Genomic DNA, 15,791 nt, shown 5'->3' on the forward strand with positions numbered 1-15,791 from the left:
ATGTAAGTAGTCTCTGCCAACCTGGGTAGGGCAGCGGACTGACCTCATGCCCCCTTCTATGCATGCCAGCTGCTTCTTTTCATTTGTCAGGGGAGAGTTTCCCCGGACGGACATAGTGCATGGAAGGAACACGTTATTCCGACCAGATCCTTTCCCCTCTATCAGGCGCCCCGGTGGGGGAGGTAGTTTAGAGACCAGGATTATTGCACATTTTCTGTGAGGATACCTACCCTAGGGACACGGGGAGAACATGCAAACTCCACACAAAGGCCCTTTCGCCAACCCTGCCTCGGGTATGGGCACTGATGACGTGGAGGAGAGAACACGCCCACAGCGTCACCAGGGGGAATCGAACCCAGGACCTTCTAGCTGTGAGGCTACAGCACTACCGACTGTGCCACCGTGTCCCCGTAATATAACAATGTCTATTCACAAGTACACTTGCATTGTGTGTCATGATCAAACTTTAATTCCTTATACTTCCCTTTAAAACAGATCTCCCAACAGCAAATGTTATTGAACATGTAATAAAACAACTCGTCTCCCAGCATACTGCATTTAAATCACATGCACTTCCAGGGATGCCTGTTGTGCATGTAAGAAATATTACAATATATAACTGCTGTTTATATTGTAAAATATAGAGGTTGGTCATACAGGGGAGGCGAACCTACAGATGTCAGACTTGTGATTTCTACTAAACAATTACAGTATCCCTGTACTATAGGTACAGTAGAAAACATCATCCTCTGAGAAATAATAAATTGGAGGTTGTGGTGATTCTGTTAGGAGTTTACAGATTCAGTGCAGTCTATTAAGCTTGGCTGCAGACCAATGCTGGGCTCTGAGGGGTGAAACAGTCTTTCATGGTGCTATGTTATCTGGCAGGAGGAAAGAAACAATATCATTCCTTCCTGTGAAGTGATGTGAATCCATACCCAATGGATTGTAAGATCGGGGGAGGGGGGGGGGGGTGAAAGCAGCCATAGCTTATATGAAGGAGGATAAAACTGTTCTCCCTCTCCGAAAAAGCGCTGGAGGCCTACGAATTTCAACACAGTGCAGTCTGCTTCAAAAGACCAACCATGACAGCTAAAGCCCAGACTTCTTTAACCCCTGACTCCAGAGGATACACACAATTTGCTCGATGACTTTCTGTCCTCAATCTTGAGTCAAAACTTGACCACTATAGCCACCAGCAACAGAGGTTTACTTGGATGGATATTTCCACGTGTCACACAAGATTTATATCACTGAAAGTCTATCAAGAAAAGCAAACCTATTTTGTACTTCCTGTAACATAAATTATTATACTGTAGGTACAGCCCTTAGAGCGGTGCTTCTCAAAGTTTTGATTTCAAGGGCCCCCAGTTTGGTATACAATATAAGGTCACGGACCCCCATAACTCTGACTGACACAGAAGTCTACAAAGTCTGGAAAAAGAAAACTGTTCTGTAGAGCAATTGTAACTTTCTGGGAGATTAGTATAACTATAAAAGGCCTGAAAACAAGACCTGCATCTAGAACACCAGTTCAATAAAAAAAAAGGTGTCTTGAGTTAATTAAACAAAATGTCTTTGATGAAAATACTGCAGATTCCACTTGGCAATTTGGGTTGGTGAATCTCAGAAGAGGACTGCAAGGTTCTGAATTTTAATGATCATACCCTTTTCTTTGATAGGGCTGTATAATAACTGTTCAGTAGACTGGGGTGATATAAATTACATACAAAAGAAAAGAAAGAACTGTGGAATATATAGGAATATACATTTTGTAAATATATATTATTGTATCCACCTGGCCGAAAGGCATGGTCGAGACTACAGTATGTTTTGCATCTTATCCGTCCGTCCGTCCGTCCGTCCGTCCGTCCGTCCGTCCATGGTTCCGTCTGTGAACAGCTTCACATGGGCCTGGAGGCCTTCCTCAGCGTAAATCATGATCATCAATGATTTACGCTGAGGAAGGACTCTGGGCAGAAACGTCCGTATGTTTGTTTGCTGCTGGGGGAACACTGAAAAATAAAAGAATCCTACTGGATACAACGTGAGTGCTGGTATTCTTTTCTATGGACTGTATCGACCTGAACCATGCACCCGACCAGGCAGAGACCTGTTTTCCAAGGAGCACTTATTGTAGTTATATTCACCTATTATAGCTATTTTTTACCTTTCTGAAAAAACTCTGAATTTAAAAATGTTCCAACTTGTTGACTCTTTTGAACACTTCCCCAGAAAACATTGATACAATTTGCAGCCTTCAAACAAATGGCTTTTTTCAGGCTTTAATTTATTTTCCAACGTAATTATTAGAAAAATGTAATATCTGCTAAAACCTATATATTATTTTACCGATACCGATATATCCTTTTAAGGCCAATATCATCCAATACCGATGTGTTTGCCGATTAATCTCCCATCACTGGATGTAGTGCATACAAAAATCTGTACATTGCTCGCAACGACCGTATTGTTGACCTAGTGTCTGATCTCTGATGCATTTCGAAAATATGTGCAATCAAGTGCAGCAATGTATAAACATTGAACAGTGTTCAGCTGTGCATGCAATGTATTTGCCAACATCCCAAATACACCTGATGTTTTTGTTGACAGTTTGACACCAGTCACAAGGAGGTCCTGATTCTGGAGGTGGGCTATGTCTTTGATTTGTACATGAACCATGCATTCCAATTTCCAAGATAAAACATTCTAAGTACCAACCATTACTTGGAATTATAACAAACCTGGGGTATCGATGTAGATTTACAATACTGATATTCGGAAGCCTGGGCCATGTGCATGAAACTGACCATGAGTGGAGTGAGAATAGCTGGCATGACAAAGATCAAAGCCAAACGACTTGCCAAATACTGTTCTGTTCGGCTGTTATAGGCAGTTTGTCTGTGTGGAGGAAGAGGTGCCATGTGTATCCTTAAGTGAACATGAACTGTCTGTCAACCCCGTTATATTTGTTTCCTTGTCAAATTAATTGTAATTTGTGGGTTCAAATAAAGAACTGTGTGTGAGTGCATGTGTGTGTGCGTGTGGGAATTTGTATTTCTTTGAATACATTCATAATGCATGTGTGGGTGTGTGCATTGGGAACAAGAGAGCTTTAGTGGGAATGCTATTGAAATGCAACTGAGCTGAAAAAATATATATAGTTCATATTTTATGTTTTTTGGAAAGACGTTAGACTTAATTATTAAAATTAAATGATAAACAATTCATACATTATGGATTCCAAGACAGCCAACAAGTGCACTTCATTTCTCCCAACCATTGAACAACTAAAATATCTTCTTCCATTATTCAATAAAAAAGCAATACCTCAGCTGCAGTTGTGGAAATCCAATGGAAACAAATTTTATGTTATGTCCATCCTATATATAAAAATTGGCTAGTGGGAGCAGGCCAGCTGGCCTGAGGACCACGCCGTCATGACACTGACTACAGACACAGACAGCCACTCGGACAACAAACAGATCAGCCACCCTGTCACAAATCACAACCTTAAACACCAGTCACAATACAGCAGACCTCATCAGTCTTCTATTCTAAATGAACAATTGAAATGAATGGCTGTCAAAACCCACAACCTCTAGAGCTTGAACTTAAAAGGAAATAGCAAACTCACACATAGGATAAAGGGCATAGCAGTGAGCAATCTGAGCATGGTTTTCTGGTTCCACTGAAAATTGATTTACAAAGATATTTATATCAATTATTTTCATGCCATCCATAAAACATTTGATTTTGTGAAAAAAGAGGGTAAAACAAAGGGGATCTAATCTATCTATAAATGCACCAAGTCTCTGTCTGTACGTACGCGTGTACGTCTGTAATCCACATAACTCGAAAAACTCAAATTTGCACCACCACAGGGAGTGCAGTGCCCGGTGTAGAGTCCGTCAGATATCCAGTTGTCCAGAACCTGCCCGGGCTCTGGACCTGATCACACCACCACAGGGAGTGCAGTGCTCTCTGTCGAGTCTGTCGGATAGCTGGTTGTCCAGAACCTGAATGGACGATTTTTCAGTGGAAACCAAAAAAACAAACCACGCCCACTGCCATGCCCTATTGAAGTTACTACTAAGAGCCACATACTGTTACCGGTTACAACTCTCTACCTTCAATGGCAGACAACATACAAACTGTAGATTGACATCCAGAAATGTCATTGAACATGTTTCATTGCAACCAGTCAATGGGTCTCAGAATTACTGCAATACAGCACACACACACACACACACACACACACACACACACACACACACACACACACACACACACACACACACACACACACACACACACACACACACACACACACACACACACACACACACACACACACACACACACACACAAAGAAATAGGGTTCCTACCATGAGCCGCGTCTTCTACTTGAGTTCACTTGATGGTCAGGGACTCAGGATCGAACTTTGGAACTAATGGATAGAGAGATAGAGCCTCCCTCTCTCTAGTCAATCCCAGAATGAGGCCTCCAGTGGCGACTCTCTAGTCAAGTCGATCCTCCATGCCTCTAGCCTCGGTCCCAGGCTTACTGCCATGCATCTGGCTAGCTTGTCAGTACTTTCCTTTCCTGCTGGGAGCTCCTGTTGTCCATGGTGACGGACCAGTCCCATTATCAGCTGCCATCTTCTCACTCACATTTGGTAGACCCTTGTTGGACAGCATTCACAGCCGAGTGTGGAAAGGCACAATTGGCTGCAGGTCCAAGTACAGTTTGGGGAATTTGATTTACCTCTTCAAACTATTAACAAACAGTGCAAGCCAGAGACAATACAAAAATAAATAATACTGTCCAGAACAACGTTCCAAAAATAGGAAACGAATGAACACAAATCTACACTGTAGAAAACATCAAATCAGGAGATAAGATGTACTGGTTACAGGCTAAACCTTTCACAACAGCCCTGGCAGCTCTCCCCTGCTGCTGTTTGTCCCATGGCTAGCCTCAAATCAACAAAACTGTAATCACCTGCAGCATTGCCTAGCTTTAAACAGATGGGACAAACCATATCATAAACAGTAAGTGGTAACCCAATTATCTCAAACCTAACTAAGGCCCATGAGTTATCTTACACATTAATCATAAAGGACTTTACCAAGTCGACTGTTTTCCCGGCGCCAATTAATTCATATACACAGTAATCAAGACAAAAGCAGAATACAAACATATGAACAAACACCCCTCCTCTTCTACAGTGCTTTTGGCACCTTCCAATCAACAGGAATAATCAACATGAATGCTTGCACTGCAGAGGAGACAGGTGAAATGACCAATGCATTACTTCACACAGACACAGTGACAATAAATACACATTTAAAAACCCCTTTGGTACTTGTGTGAAATGGGGGGCATACGTTGGTTAGTCCAACGTACCAATAGTCTGACATACGTGGCCGGTTAAGACTCACTATTGCGTGTCGGACCAAAGATATGCACCCGTGTGAAATGTCAGTCCACTGTAAAGAAAACATGCAACACAACACTATTAACCCACACTTCCCAGCCGGCTTGATGATTGCTATTGGAAGCAGCTGTGTAGACTGTGTGCATGCATAGTTCCTCAGTACTGTCGTTATATATAATAGGGCACAGGCTGGCCGCTGCCCCATGACAAGGAGAACAGATTTTACAGGACTGAGAAGAAGCTTGATATGGAGGGATTGGCTTCCACACAAATTACAATGACCATGTGTCCATTCAAATGAGTGTGTCCCCCCTGCCACGATTCTGGGGTCATCACCGTGGCTCCTGCAACTTATTTTGTGTGTGTATCATAATCAGATGTCCAGCTCAATGTCGTGTGGCCACACCCTCGTCTCAGGTCCCAGATCAAAGAGGCGCTGGTGGTGCTTATTTGGACAGCAGTTTGCTCAAGCTCCCTGCACTTGCATTCTGTACTGTCTATAAGGCACCACTTCTTCATTTATTTAAATGTTTTTTTGTGGCTTTCGCCTTTATTTTATATTTTTTATGGAGGGACAGACAGTAGGCTGACAGCAAATGGGGAGAGAGATGGGGTGAAGACATGCAGTAAAAGCCATGGCCCAGGCAGGGTCCATTGCCGGCTTTATCACCATCTGCTGAGTCCCAGGTGTAGTGGTGACAATGTGTGGGCAGCACAGCCAACTCCCACTCCTGCTTCCAGGATGCCGTCTTTGTAGACAGCAGGAACTGAGCATCTCTTGGGTAGGGGTACTTGAGTCTGTTTAGAGGCAGTGCTGTCATAGTGGTGTCGTAGTGGTGACTGGTAAGTCATGTTTCTGGGCTTTCCTTGCTAGCAAGAGGGTATAGCAGCCTGTTGTCGGAGGCCAGACGGGGCAATTCCTACTAGAACTTGGGTGGGCTTCAGGCAAGCAGATATGATTCAGAAAGCATTGTTAATGGCAGTATTAACCTGTTTGGCATGTGTTTGGCCAAACAGGCTGTGGGCACAGTAGGCCTATTTGGCTTCAGGTGTGTGTGCCCATTCCTAGTGCCTGCTTTTGTACCTGTGTACATGGCTCCGTGCAGCTGTGGGATAACCATCTGTTGCTGCTGTATGGGTCACTTACCGTACAGTATGAGCTTTGCTATTAAGCTCATTCAAGTATTCTTGAATTTGATCTTCACAATTAAATATATTATTTTTGAGGGGTGCTAACCCCTCCTATATACAGCTTTTGTCCCCACACGTCTCAATACTTACCAAGGAAGGTAAGTATTGAAGGTCAAATGTCTGCCAATTATGACGTAAATTTGTGGCAACACAAACATTAAATGCCATTAGCAGTGAAGGGAAAATTTACATCATATGTAGATGAGCAAATCGGCTTACCAATCACATAAATTCAGTTGTTCATGGTTTTTATATCGCTCTTTGACAGAAAGGGGACATGCCACAGCATGGGCCCAAGCAGTGCTCTTGAAAATGATGATGTAGGCTATGTACATAGTCAGTATTACACTATCTCTCACTCTTGGAAGTATGGAGTGGTTCCCATGCAACATCAAATGGAATATTGTTTTAACCCTGTGAAGTCGCTCTTTGGCAAGGCAACGTGTTCCCTGTGGATGTTCCCTAATCATTTAAAATGTCCTGTTTCACCTAATTGGTTTAACGATCAAAATTAATGATAGTATATGATGTCTGTTAACACAATGGTGCCATCCATCATGCAATCTTGTAATAATCAATGTCCATTCAGTGACATGCTCATAATACCTGTACATTAACATTTTAGTAGTAGTACACATTGGTCACTATTAAGGTCAGACCCAAGTTACTTTCTCAGCATAGAACCCACAGCAAAGTACCTCTCTCACAGGGAATGTACAGTATAGCAGAAATACAATTCCTACCGTGAACAATTATGGTAAATAATACAATAAGAATGTTTTGTTATATTACACTTATTTCGCAGTATTCAAGCAGTCAATGCATAGAATAGAAATATTGATACAGATAAATCCATACATAAATCCATGTATCTTCATACTATCTTACAATACATTTTCTCAGCGCTACTGGTGTTGGAAAATTATGTGGCTATGTCTTGCAGGAATTGTGTCGGCTAATGGCAATTGATACGCATGGCAAATTTGTAGTACAGTAGGCCTATAGCACAATTCAAATGCTTTTACACAGAATATTAAGAGCATTAAGACAATTTGAAGAATAAACACATTATACATTATTCACACTATAAAACACTTAAATCTATACACCCATTATTAATTTGATTAACTGCAGCTGTGTAGCTTGTAGCTGCCATGTTGTTACACTGCTGTGCATGTGGTTTCTAACCTGAACTGGAAAATACCAACAAAATCAGCCTAGCTAGGCCCTAGCCTAGGGTTTCACACTTTGTGATTGCCTGCGAGTTTGGCCTTTCTTCCTGCTCCTGCAGAAACCGTAGAAGGTAGAATGAAACATTCCTCTTTCTTAATCAGATAATCAGAGTTTGATGTCGGTCCGTATGGCGGCCGCCGGTCCAGGTGCAAAGTCCTGCCGATAACAGCCGCGAACCGGAGCGACAGGCCCCCACCACCCCGCGTTTTGAAGCACATGGAAGAACCGTCTACTTCCGCATTCTTTTCGACTTATAATTTTTAATTTTAGTTACAGAGGGCAAGTATAATGTTTTAAGGCATATTTGTCATATTAGCCAGGGTTCCTTATAAAGAGTGATCTTCTGAGGTGCTAATGTTCAAAGGTTTCTCAATTAGTCTAAACTATTTCTGGAACTGTGACAGGCTCCATGGCCCCCTGCCCCCCCCTATAGTGATTTCGGCCCTAAGCAACCGCATAGACATACTGCATGCTTATGCCCTGATATTAGATATTTATCCTGCATAGGCTACTGTACGTGTTTCAACTGTTCATGCCATGGTGAGTCAGTTCACTCACCATTGGTCAGTGTAGGACCATTAAAGGTCAGAATGCCATCCTCATCCTCTCAGTATGAAGTGATATCTGATGTGCAACCAGGGACACACCAGGACAATCATGTCAGATGTGAGGAAAGGTCAACATTTAAATTGCCCAAACATCAAACATCAAACACCAATCCAAATAATAATTGGTTGCAGCAGTGACCTTTTAATTTGTTTTTGAAAATCATCTATTAGTCATGACAAAACATGATTTCTCACCATAGAGGCGCAGAATTTGACCTCTCGTTAAAAAAACAACAACTAAACTGGAAGCCCCTATTGATTAGTTTTAGTGCACATTTGTGGTTGTATGCAGATATATATATTTTCAATACATGATTGCATTTAGAACAACTAAATTGAGTTTAAGAACAAATAAACCATGTTTTCCCCCACCAGAGAAGCTGTGCGTGGCTTAATTGACAACAGAAGATACGTAAACTGGGGCAGTTTTAGAGAGAAGAGAGAAGAAAAACCTTTCTGGTTTATTCTGAGAAATCAAAGAAAAATCCTTTTTGGCTGAGGTTATTGATAAACTCCCCCACACACACTTTTGCCTCACAGCAGTTAAAATGTGAGAAAATTGGACCAGAATCTCTTTTCAGTTGTTGGCTCTTCAGTAAACACTATTTACATGAAATGAGGACTGGCGATAGGAAGATATCCTCTAGTGATTATACTGCAATTCGTTCCATTATCCACGTCTGAGAATTAATAGCTCTCATTTCCATGGGAATCGAGCCTAATAAAGTCCTGCCTCACGGATGACTGCACGAATATACCTGGACATTCAGAAAGAAATCTTATTTCTGTGAAGTGTGCGTGTGTGTGTGCATGTGCGTGTGTGTGTGTGTGTGTGTGTGCATGTGCGTGTGTGTGTTTAAAAATAGGAAATTAGGCCTGGGCTTTGCTGGTAATCAGCATGCCAGTGTGTCACAGGTTCGAGTCCCGATCCAGACAAACTTTCCTGTGTGTCTGCCCCCCCCATCTCTCTTACCGTTTCCTAGCTGTCTACCACTAACCACTATACATCTATTAGGCAAATAGAAGGCAAAAAGCCACAAAAATATCTTAAAAAACAAAAGCAAAAAAAAGGAAATTAAACGTCGTATCTTTTTGATGGACAAGCATCTGAACATTTCTGCAAACTCTGGCTTACATTTAGTTAAAAGCAGAGCCATAGAGTAAGACAGAGTTACGAAAACTCTGTTCACGTCATGGGGCCAGTCTCTTCTACATGGACTTCTATTGGTTTGTCCCCATTTGTCCCTTCAAAATAGGACAACCGGAAGTTTACGGAATGCATTGGAGTCTATGGGCTTGTGCGTGTATAGCCTACAACCTACAGTACATGAACCACGTGACCAGGCTGTTTTCTGCCCCCTCAATGTCATAACTCTGTCTTACTCTATGGCTCTGGTTAAAAGTAAGTTGCAACGTGATAGCACATACAGTACAACTGCTGATTTGTTACAACTTTAGTTGCTGTAGCGCACATTCAATGCATATCATATGTGCAGTTGTATTTATTTGCATGCATGAAGGTAGATTTCCTGATTGGAAGAAAGAAAGAAAGAAAGACTATAATCTACCGTAGATAGATATACATAGACATACAAGAGGGATTGGAAGCATGTGCTGCCAGTATGGCCTTTAATTAACAGCTTTTAAGGGCCCTTCAAGTCACGTCTTTCTCACATGCACATGCACATGCACATGCACATGCACATGCACATGCACATGCACATGCACATGCACATGCACATGCACATGCACGCTCACTTCAGCTTCTAGATTGGCTATACTATATTATAAATCGGGCTTAAAGAGATAGCACCCCGAAAATTATGGAGACGTTTTTCCAAAGCCAATAATTTGATGACCAGTAGTGGTTACCTATGGAGACACAAAGAAGACTCTTTGTGAGAAAAACAAAAAATATATCCATGAATTCAAGTCTCCATGGGGGGAGCAATCTATAGATAAACTTACTTTTTTGGTAGTTGGTGACTGAGTCGTTGTGGGTTAATAATTATAGGCCTATACAAGGAGGTTAAATGGGAGGCTATTGTGCAGTCAAAGTTCTCCTATACGGCAGTGAATGCTGGACCTTGAAGCCAACCCTGCAGAAGTCTCTCAATGGGTGCTACACCAGAATGCTGCGTGCAGCACTCAACAAGAGCACTCATGTTAACAACACAAATCTGTATGATGGAATGCCAAGGGTGAGCCAGAAAATAGCAGCCAGGAGAATGAGACTAGCAGGACACTGCCAAAGATACCAAGAGCTGCCAGCCAGCAAACTAGTGCTGTGGAAACCAACACACGGGCACCGGTCACTAGGACGTCTCACGCTAACATACGTGGATGTACTCAAGAACGACGCAGGAGCTCAAAGTACCAACGAGCTGGCCAGATGTATGGAGAACCGGGATGACTGGAAACGATGATGGAGGGTGAACCTTGTGAACCTTGTCCTTGAGACCAAGGTCTGGTAATTTACTCAGTTCTTTTAAGCCTTTGTTTGAAATCAACTCTAGGTTTGGGCAGGTAATGGTATATCCATGTTAATTCAGTGTTAGCACAGCATTTGTGAATCTGCTGGCTGTCTCCCGTGTTGCCAGGGGCCATCAGGGTTGCAAGAGGGGATGTGTGCAGTGTTGCACTCTATCTTTGGAATAATTAATTAATCTGTCAGATTGCATTAAGCAAATCAAAACAGAAAAATTGTCACCTGCCGGACTCTAGGGGTCCGGGGGTTTGATCTGTTGTGTCATATATAATTACAATCTTGTGGGGAATGTTATTACTGTACATTGCTGTGTTTCGACGTGACTCACATGAATGAAATTAAGACGTGAAAGGGAACCTGTAAGGTTTGCACTTTCAGAACGACTCTGGATTTGACAGTGTAGCACTCTGCTATAGACAAATCCACAGAGGGTTGCCTGGGTGCGGCCATTACTGAGGTGTACCATTAAGCACAGCAGCACTGATTAGCCACACCTGGCCTACGGAGCACCTGCTCCATGGATTACACCTCAGTAATGGCCGCGCCCAGGGCACCCCTCTGTGGATTTGTCTGTACTCATGCTCGTGCTTGTAACGCCTTGATGAACATTCTGAGCAGTGATTCAAATCAGTGTCAGGCAGCCCGTTTATAGAGACTGACTTGCCAGTCTAATCCTGCCTCAGTCATACCCCCTGTGTGCTCCTCTAGCTCTAAACTGCTTCAGACTGCCTGTCTGAAGAAATAAACATGCCTGTCCTTCCTAATCTTTCTTGCACTTAATTGGGCCCTTGCTGTTCTGCGCCTGACACTTTTTCTATATCTGCAAAGTGTTCATAAAAATCCACTGTAGACTTGTTATGAGCTAGCTACTTCCTGTAAAGAAATTCCTTGCAGGTGATTCTTTTTTTTTTTAAGTGTTGGAGTTTGGAAGCACTCGTTTTTAGTAAAGCAACCTCCTGCCTCCTGCATTATGTGTAGCTCATAACATATGTCTATGGTGGATTGTCATGAAACAAAAACTTAGATTGAAAGCAGATAATTCAAGTTTCAGTACAGCTGCAATGTTGGCGAGTTTGACATTGTCTAATACAATTAGATAGGACTTTTCTTTTTGGATGAATGGGCTGTCAATGGGAAGTTGCACCTACTTAGTTAGCACCATGTTGGCAAGATGGCAGCGGTGTGCATAAGGTCAATGGCTTCCATCCCAAGGTCCCAGATTCTCTTTCCCTGTCTGTGATGGTGACGTGTAGCCTGGGTAAACCCACTCCCCCAGGCTAGGTGACGTGACCATGAGGAAGCACTGAATCACAAACGCCAAGTTCTATGGCTGACCCTGTATTCAGACATCATGCATGCGGCTACAGAAAAAACACAGCATTACAATACATAAATAAAATGCATATATATATATATATATACTCTGGCACACACACACACACACGCCATTTTTTTCAAATCCTCAAAAATGATGAAAAACGGCGCGCTATAGTATGCCGTACGATATGGGCTATAGCCCATGGTCCAAAATGATGAGAAAGGAGCATAACTTTTTTTCAATTTCCGCAATTTCCAATTTCCGCAATTTCCGCAATTTCTGTAAGTATAGATGAATCTGGTCCAAACATGTGAGTCATATTGGAAGCGATAACGTGCAACATTAAAAATATATAAATGCTGTGCCTCTTTGTTAATGTATTACCGGTAGTCTAATACAGATGGGCTTATATCTCATTTACAAAATATTTTCATTTGAACTATTTTGAACTTGTATGAATCCAGTCAAAGGTTATGAATTAGTAAAAGCAAAGAGGTACTTACTTTTTTCATGACATAGCACAAGCTAAAACTAAGTTCCATCATTATACAATATGTGAACACTATATCAAATAGTGTATTTTCAAGTTTCAACTTTTCATAATTGTTTCTAACAAGGTCAAAGAACATAGGCTAGCCTATTTATAAATGAGAGCCAATAGCCTTATATTAAAGTCGTACTATGTAACTTTCCTCTTCTACGCCGGATTTGAACCTGGTTTCCCGCATGTGCTGACATTTTTACCATTGAGTTAATAGAGCCTGCCTGCTTGCACGGGGGATAAATTGAATCTTGACCATTAGGTCAGATCCTGTGTCTAAGTGAGACATATGACCTTTGACACGATCTAAATGTCTCAATAGAAGATCAGGGAGACAAAATACAACCACCCCAATGTATACTTACTGTATATTGTATTAACATACTCTCATACAGATTGGAAAAGAAATTACATAAAAAAAAGTTACATAGTGCTGCTTTAAAAAGCAAGTTATTGTTCACGACATAATCACTGAGATCATTCAAATGCCTTTGCATACATTATTCACAATGGTAGATTATGTGCATGCTTAGCTTATACATTCATAATGACTTGCAATACTGTTATCGACTTGAAAGACATGGGAGATTCATTCATGATGCTTAAGCCGGTGTTTTGATGCAAAGCGCACGCTTCATTAAGCTGTCCCCCCTGAAAATAGAACGATGACATGAGGGTCATTTGTGGGTGGATATGAAATTAGCATTGGGAGAGCATCCTATTTTTTTGCTACGCAGACATACAGATGTGTCATTCCAACTCTTCACACGCTTTCCTGATCTTTTCCTGAAGGTTTTCTGAAAAGGCATGTTTTCCCTGCAGGTTTTATTCACTGACTCTACTGCTTTACTACTGAAAAGGAGTGTCCAGCAGAGGAACTGTATCTATTCAGGGAATCTGAATATAATTAACATACAAAACATTGGCAATTGCCCCCCCCTCCCCTCCCCTCCAATGGCAGGACAAGTATTCAAACGGCACATCTGTACATGCATATGTGCACGCACGCACAGTCACACGCACGCACAAAGCTAACACACACACACACACACACACACACACACACACACACACACACACACACACACACACTGCAGTCAGTTGCACAGTACATGCATTCATTCACTGCCCACATTCACGTGGGCTGCATGCTCACTTTGTGCTTATATATTATAGAGGGCAGCCCTCCTTTGACTTCCTTCAGTGTTGTCAGGGGAAATCTCAATGGATTTCAATCACACAGTGCACCACGAAGATGTGGTACATAGAATTTAATTCCCATGGGCCTCTGCTCCGAACACATTTTCCAGTAGCTGAGTTGACTTCTTTGAAGCATCTGCACATTGAAAGAAGATTTGGGGTTTAATTTTTCACTCCCTTCAATGTACTCCACGTTGGTATTATAAGACTGGCGGCTTTAAAATAATCCAAACCATGTATTTTCTTTTTCTTTTTAATTAGATCTTCTAATAGTTGGAAAGGCCATGCAAAAGACGACGGTATAATGATATAATTTATAAGACCTTCACCTGTCCTGGTTGGGAAACATTTAGTATGCCACCAAAGACTATGATTTGAGTGAACATAGGCCACTGAGCTTCTGCTGGAACCACTGGCGAAAGGACTAGGATCTAATTCTATTGGACCTGAAATCAGCTCAGTTGTGAAACACCTACACACGATGATACTGATGGAAGGACAACCTGCCTCTCAAAACCTGGAAAAACGGGTTTCCAGGGCAAGATGGACTGTGTCGCTCACGTACCGTCCATACTTCTCCCGAGAAGACCTGCATGTGCAACTGATGTATCCTTTGGAAGGTTGAGCAGTTAGGTTGGATAGTGATGAACTATTGTTCGTTGAGCAGGAGAGTTGATTAAAAAAGGCTTCTTTTTAAAGAATCTATTTAAAATATTTACAGATAATATGTACAAGAAATATGTTTTGTGTCATTCTGTTTTTTAAACTGCTACCGTTTAATTCTGTGAACCCCAAACTTGAAACTATTGCATGCATGAACAGTAGAACGTGCCGGATCATGCACAAGCTACTGCAGAGTCTTCTTATTAGTCATCCTTATGCTATAAAAAAATAAAAGTAAACAAGACAAAAGACTAAAATAAACTACGGATATTCTATTTTCGTTTTCTTCCTTGTAACATAGAGCAATAATAATGTATTATACAGTAAACTCACAATAAATCCAACAAAAAATATTATTTAAAATCAAGAAGGTTTAGAATGTCAACTCTTAAAGATATGGATGCATCATTTTGGCCATATGAGTCCTCAGAAATCTTTGCTTCATTGTAGGCCTATAGGTTTCTCCTCGTGAGTTCTTGTAATCCTGAACCTCATGGAAAGTTAGCAGTTTAATCACAGCAACTCACTTCAAGGGAAAAGCGGTGCTCAACTCAAAGGGCAGTCTGGAGGTTAAAGATTATTATATACACAATGAAAGAAATATCTGCACTCTGAAGAAGTTTAGTAGTCTTATGCTACTCACGCAATGGTCCGCAGCAGCAGTCTACAAAAACAGGCAATTTCAGTGTTGAGTACTAACCATGCCACTGACATGATATGACGTCACATGATGATAATGACCATGGTATTGACTTCATACTGACCATGATACTGACCATGATACACCAAGGTTTTATGTTAGAAATGTTGAGTATGGGTCCCCAGCATGTAGAAACTGCCGGATGCTAACTTGCATATCTTGAGCAATGTTCATAATTGGCATAAGTGACCATACCATTAACAACCTGTTAATGGTATGGTCACATATTATGCCAATTATGAAAATTGCTCAACATAATTATGCAAGTTAGCATCCGTTCAGTTTCTACATGCTGGGGGTGGGGAGTATATCTCGTGTTGTGTTTATAGCAGATTCCTCACTCAAAAGTGCACTTGCAGTTTGAGCAACTCCAAAGCAAACACCACATTTTATTTACCTGCCATAGTG

Source organism: Protomyctophum bolini (genome assembly GCF_963924005.1).
Source record: "Protomyctophum bolini genome assembly, chromosome: 19".
NCBI lineage: Eukaryota > Metazoa > Chordata > Actinopteri > Myctophiformes > Myctophidae > Protomyctophum > Protomyctophum bolini.